The sequence below is a fragment of the Varroa jacobsoni genome, unplaced genomic scaffold (genome assembly GCF_002532875.2).
Source record: "Varroa jacobsoni isolate VJ856 unplaced genomic scaffold, vjacob_1.0 contig05078, whole genome shotgun sequence".
NCBI lineage: Eukaryota > Metazoa > Arthropoda > Arachnida > Mesostigmata > Varroidae > Varroa > Varroa jacobsoni.
The window spans coordinates 2334-8803 of record NW_019215432.1 but is presented as its reverse complement, the minus strand read 5'-3'; the positions used below and the strand labels follow the sequence as shown (position 1 = coordinate 8803).

General features: G+C 37.7%; 1 long non-coding RNA gene across 1 annotated transcript; it reads right to left on the bottom strand.

Moving 5' to 3' along the window:
* Positions 1 to 1005: 1005 nt before the first annotated feature.
* Positions 1006 to 5086, bottom strand: LOC147751764 (uncharacterized). Its single transcript, XR_015315960.1, has 3 exons — positions 4841 to 5086; positions 2204 to 2306; positions 1006 to 1273 (listed from the first exon to the last, which is right to left on the bottom strand). It is a non-coding gene; the product is annotated as an uncharacterized LOC147751764 (long non-coding RNA).
* Between the last annotated feature and the right edge of the window lie 1384 nt (positions 5087 to 6470).

The following is a 6470-nucleotide window of genomic DNA, read 5'->3' as shown; positions in this document are numbered from 1 at the left end:
GAAATACCGTATACCCTGGATACCAATCCGAGAATTCTGTCAAGCTTGTTCTGTCCTTTGTATGAAACGAAGTCCTGTCGTAAATAAATCGATATTAACAAATAAAAAAATGAACTTTTGTTTATATTGAAATTCCATACCCATGAACATTGCCTCATAAAAGTATTTATTCCTTACGCTTAAAGCAAGAAACACTGGCAATGAAGCAGACACAAGTTTATCCTTGTACTTAAATAAGCAAAAGTAACTACACTATTATTAAATATAGCTTGAAGCGTTTGTTATGTTCTAGATTATTATTATTATTATATTATAAGAGTTATTTGTTTTAAAATATCAAATTTATGAAGGTGTCTACTCCTTCGTATACTGTATATATATATATATATATACAAAAGGCAGGGAATTTTGCTTTTCCAAACACATACGTATGAGATCCGCGCCCTATGTACACCTTTTGTGAACTTATGCCCTGCTTTCAGTAACAACAGACGCATTGCATGCCCCGAAATTGGCCCCGCGAGCGGATCAGTAACATTTCCCGACATATCGACATGCCTTGTACTGAAATATTATGTAAATACACCTACATAGTCGAAACTATTTAGTCTTTCGACTTCGTTATAAAAAAAGCTGTACATTTTCCAGCAAGCCCAGGTCGCAGCATCTTTGGATTCACCGCTACCTATATTTGTGAAATCAGTAAAAGTTGGTGCTTAAAATATTATGATGTTAGGTTATACTTAACCATACAGGTTATATCAGGAATCTATCAAGCTTTGTTTTTCAAGCAAGCAGCTTTGTTTTTCGGGGACAAAAATTTAAATTATATGATGGAAATGGCTGACCCGGAGTTAAATATTTAATATGCTAGAAAGAACTGTTGAAACGCTATCCGGATAGCGTCCATCAATGCTCTTTTTTTTTATACAAAAAAAAAGTTCAATGTCCACTTTGTGACAAATTAAAGATGCTATCCCCTTCGACGCAGATGTGTTCAATTTATGCGGCTGATGATTATTTAAATGTACTCTTGAAATTTTGTCACCGTATCGAGTGCTCTGAAACACACAAACTGGTGCAGAAGATGTTTTTCGCCAAAACATATCAATATTTATTTGCCGCCCGTCCGTCAGATCCACGTCAGCGCCCATAAGGTCATAGCCACCATCATCATCTACAAAGTATTCCTCAGATTTATGATTTGGGTTGGCGCAGTTCCTTATCGACTTGCGCAGTGATGAATGATTATTGCTGGAGCTGACAATCTGAGCTGAAAATAGTTCAATCAAGGTTTAGTTCTCGGAGGCTATACTCACGTCGTTCATGAAATCGCTGATTTCAACTCAGGCTGACTAAACCCGTAAAAAACTAACTGGTAGTACCGCTAACATGTTCCAGGTAGCCGGATCCTAACTCGATGCGAAAGGTACCTACGGCTGCCCTACAAGTCGCAAAGTTTACTAGGCAAGCATATACCGCCATTGTACCATCACGGAAACACTGAATACACCTGGAACAACGTTCGTATCAGATCAAGTATTCTTGCGCTCTACATAAACTAATTTCTATGGTGCAAAATAGACTACCGAAATGAATACTTTATCCTCAGCAAGCCACGTTCCATCACGAAGCAACAAACGAGTCATACATTTTTGAATAATTCGCTGTTTGGATACTCCGGCTGGCTGTATTTAACTAACTCTACATCGCGCTTGTAGGAAAAGAACAGAAAGTGATTCTTGCACCTGTCTTGAGTGAACTGGGCACAATATCCCAAAAGATGGTCCATAAAAACCTTTGAAAATATAGTGTACTTATAATCAGACCACGTTTTGACTTTTACTCAACGAACCTTACTTGCAAACTAGTGTCATTTATGCTGTTTGTCGGAGTGTTGGCCGCGCTTCTGAACCTTCAAGATTCTACCAGCGCTCCGTGCTCGAAAATCATATATTTAGATAAGATGTAGCGCGTGCCACAGAGCTGCCTGTTCAAGTTTATCGACGCGTCTATATACAACTGTAGATCTTCTGTTATACCAGTTCGAAATAATAATGTTAAAACATATTGGATCATTTGCTAGCTGTTCCCTATTCTTCCTTCTAGTTTTTTTCTGCTTTGTCATTTTATCGCACGTTTGCTTGCTTTGAATTTAGGAACTTGTAACCATTAAAAACGATAAAGAGCTCTACTATCTCACCATGTATAGCAGCAAGTTCGCAATACGGGGTAGTTGTAGAAGACCTTTACACAGCTTGTCTCAACGCATATCAAGTTGCTTTGAAATCTTCACTTAAGGACTACTGTAAATTTTGAGAGATATAATTCGAGTAAGTGGCTCGCTCAACAGGTTTTTGAAGGGTAGTCTTTGTGCAGCAGGCGATACAAGTTGTGCTGATAAACCAATAATATATCTGATTGGTTTAAAAATTATCGAAAAGAAAACATGTCAAGTTTGCCATGTCGCATGTCATAATCAGCCGTACTGATCTCTCGAAACTACTGAATTTAACGTTCGATGTCTTCCTATGAAAGCTGTTCATGCAGAGCTTCTCGCACGATACGTTACCATTTCAAGTGTTGCCGTATGGAATCAGTTGTTGGGAACACTAATGTCTAATTGTTACAAATGGCCACGCAATTCGACAATTTAATAAGGGCTCTCTTGCAAGCGCCATGCTTTGCGCTAGTAATGCTATCCAAGTATTTCACAATAAAGTTCTTTGCCTCCTCAGAAAACTTCCATCTTTATGTGGTCGCCCTTGGTCGCTTACGCACACAAAAATCTACTGAATTTGCGTTATATCTATAAAAGCCGTAGATCGTATTAGACCAACTCAAGGAAACTCCGTAGGTGTCTAGCCTTTCTAGCTGCAACAATTGGGACAAAAGGAAATTCGGTTGATAGCGGCATATTTGTCGTATTAAACGAAGTTCCATTACGACGTTTCTGTTGAGTCTTTCGTATTTTACACCGACTACTTGATTATCCTGATACTTAGAGTAATATTATTAAGACTACATAGCGTTTTGCATCAACACTGCAACAGGTATTAGTCTTTTTACTTTTCAAATCTGATATCTCTGTTACTATATGTTTTTGTAGTTTGTCTTGAGCCTTCGAGTTTCTATGTACCTCTGTGTTTCTATGTAACTATTTGTCCAAACACAGATAAACTTTACATGGCTAGTAACTTTGATTAACCAAGAACGAACTTAGCGTAACATTAAAAATGTTACCTCGTAGTGAAAGTTCGAATGCCGCTTGTATTGCGTATATGTAGTATGACCGTTTCTCCGTTCTGTGCTTTAGGTCGATGTAAGGAATACTTGATCACTGCTATCTCGTAGGTAGCCTACGGGTTACATTTGTACTTAGCTCATTGTTGACGTCGGGTCAGTCGGAGTGAATTATTTGGGTAGTACAGCTTATTTAAGTTACATTGCCATGTTGAAGCTTGTCTTCACCTTGTTTTTTTGTTTATAATATTTCGAAGACCTTTCACGCGATACCGCAAACAAAAGCTATTGAGGTACTATTGACGAGTGCTGATCTCATCTTGAGTTAGGAAGAATCGTATGACCTTTTTAATCGGACTTGGTCTGAATAACTTATTTAGCCTACGACACGCTGATAGGAAGGGTAACAATGAGGGGCTAACGTAGCTTACGGGGCATTCGAGAATACATAATATTGACCGATCTGTTCGGTAACACGCTGTGTCATCGAATACCGCCCCTTATAATAAGTGTATTTATTTGGCTCGTGAACGCATACGTACATTTTATTGTACATATACGTATACATTTTAACGTATACGTATTTTATTATTTACTTAAAATAAATTGTTTCAGCAGGTATTGAATCGATCCGTAGGCAGTTTTACTATTTGAAAATAAAATTACGGTATTAATATAGCCGATAGTCAGACCAGATGCGTTCCATTTAGCATTCATCGATCGTGAGATCGTTCAGGAAAAGGCCATACTCGCTATGAGTAGAGATTTAATAGCAATGGGAACTCGCCCGCCATACGTGAAGTTCAATTTAGGAGAAATCTTAAATACTTGACAGTTTCATGAACGCTGATTTGAAGATATTGGTAGTACGTTGTCACTCTAGTAAAAATGGCGTTCGTACAGTTGATGACGGTTGGGACAACAACCGCCCTCTAGTCGGTTAAATCAAAAATGTACGACGCCCAAATCCTATCAAAACAGGTAATAGCCGTCAGAGAAGATTGCCCATATCGCAAAAAAATCAAGTCAAAGGTTTAGTTCAGTATTGCCATCCATTCTTATCTATTACAAACGTTCTCTCACAGTACAAAGTTTGGGTAGCGAAAAAAATTGTATTTATAAAAAAAACCAGTTGAATTTTCGCTTCCTACCCTAATTCATTTTTTGACGATATATGGCCAATGGGAATAGGTATTCGCTATATAATTTCACCGTTGTATAAATATGGTTACATATATCTCTGAAAAAAATGTCAACGTTCAATCTTTGTTAACGTTTAAAAATTCATTCGTTCATTTTTAAAAGCTAATTTGCCATTTCGCTCGTTCGTGATAGGACATAACTTAGTTCGATACGGGTGTTCTATGACGGAATCGTAAAAAAACACTACCATTAAAGCCATAGTTAAAATTCATCAAAAATAATAAATACTATATTTTCACACAATGATATTTACAATATTTTCTGTAAATATCAAACTGATATACGGACACAAGCGCGTGGTTATATGCAGTAAGTTGCACGGTCGGCACTTGATTCCGAGCAGACACTAAAAACTATATGCTTGATAGGGGAAATTTGGAAAACTAATATCGACCTTTACTTAATGCCGTATGCGTGAAACCTTCATACGTCGAATTTTTTAAGGAAGGTGGCTGTATTTTTAAGTGGACGGATCCGGTGATTTCCACTTGCGTCGTGAAGGGTTTGCTTCAGGCTGCTTGGGCATAGAATGCGGATAGTATAGACTCACCGATCCTGCAACGGGCAGGAACACGAAAATATCTTTGAACGAGTACTCGTTGTCATTCTGAACTTGTGTGAGAAAAAACATTTCTTGCGCTAGCTCGAGAGGACTGGTAATATGATGTTTGTTTATATGGGTCGAAGTACTGACTAACATAAACTAAATTTTTTCTTGACTAACATATACAGAACTGTCTGAAAACACAGTAACAGCTGCCGCTGAACTATTATTACGCAACAACTTTAATTCTGGGTTTGATGCTTCCAGATTAGATTGAAAATCTAGTTGAAGACAAATAAGATATGGTAACCAGGAGCAATTGGATATTTTATTATGCCTATAACAATAAGCAATGCACTACGGTAGTCATTAATATAATGAGGCCTTTGTAATGATTGATTTTAAAAACCTTCAAATACGCAACCTTCATCAGTGAGTAGTTAGCAAAGGCATATCGGACGTATGTAGGGGTGCAGCAAATTAGGTAAGAAACTTGGTGGTAAGCCAAGTGTTGTCAACTAAATTGTAAAGACTCGTTGGCAACTACTAGAATTTTTACGAACAGTTTTAGATAGATCTAAACGGTGGACGAGGAATTTTTTAACGTCAACGTGATTAGCTTAATGCCACGGCCCGATAATCACTAAAAAAGAGAGAAGAGTCAATATGTCGGGTCCGATGACAGCGTTCTGATGATAAATTCAGCTAAAGGAACACAGTTCCCCGTGGATGGACGCGTGTAACGGTCCATTCTGCTACACCTCAAACTACGCGGATACTCTTCCTTTGGACGACAACGTTAGAATAGGTCTTATCGCCTTTAAAAGTGCTCTTGTTTATAAAAATATTTAATTGCCTTCTATTTTAGGAAAGTCTCGACTACTTGGAGTTGAGCTTGTCGCTTTTAATTGTACTTCGCTTTGGAATGAGAAAATGCAAAGTAAGCTGAACAAAAAAAATAACAATCGGCATAAATCTTTGCTGCAGTCTAGTGCAATCAAATGTTCGTGTTTTAGCATATAGATGGTGACTATAACTAATTATAAGGGCTGCTGAAACCGTTCCCTTACCTTGGATTTATGTAAACAGGCTTTTCTGCAAGACACAGTCTTTGGCGAAACTAAATACGTGTATCTTACATTAGAATCCGTGCTAAAATATCTGTTTCTGTTAGTTACCGTTCTTTTGGAATCTATACTCAATTATTCACCTACGTTTTCCTGTGCCACCCTAATGGGCATACACATTCACTGGGCTTCAAGTCGACGGGCTGAACAGACAACAGGGGAAACAACAACAATATTGAAATGGTGCGTAATTATCTCCATTAAATGCTTCCTAACTGAATTACTGTTTTTACAACAAGCACAACAATAATATTAGAAACAACATCTTGATTACAGGGACTTGACTTGACCGCTCGAGCAATGTAAAATAAAAATAACTATTTCTGATGAGCAATGAGACTATATTCGTCTTC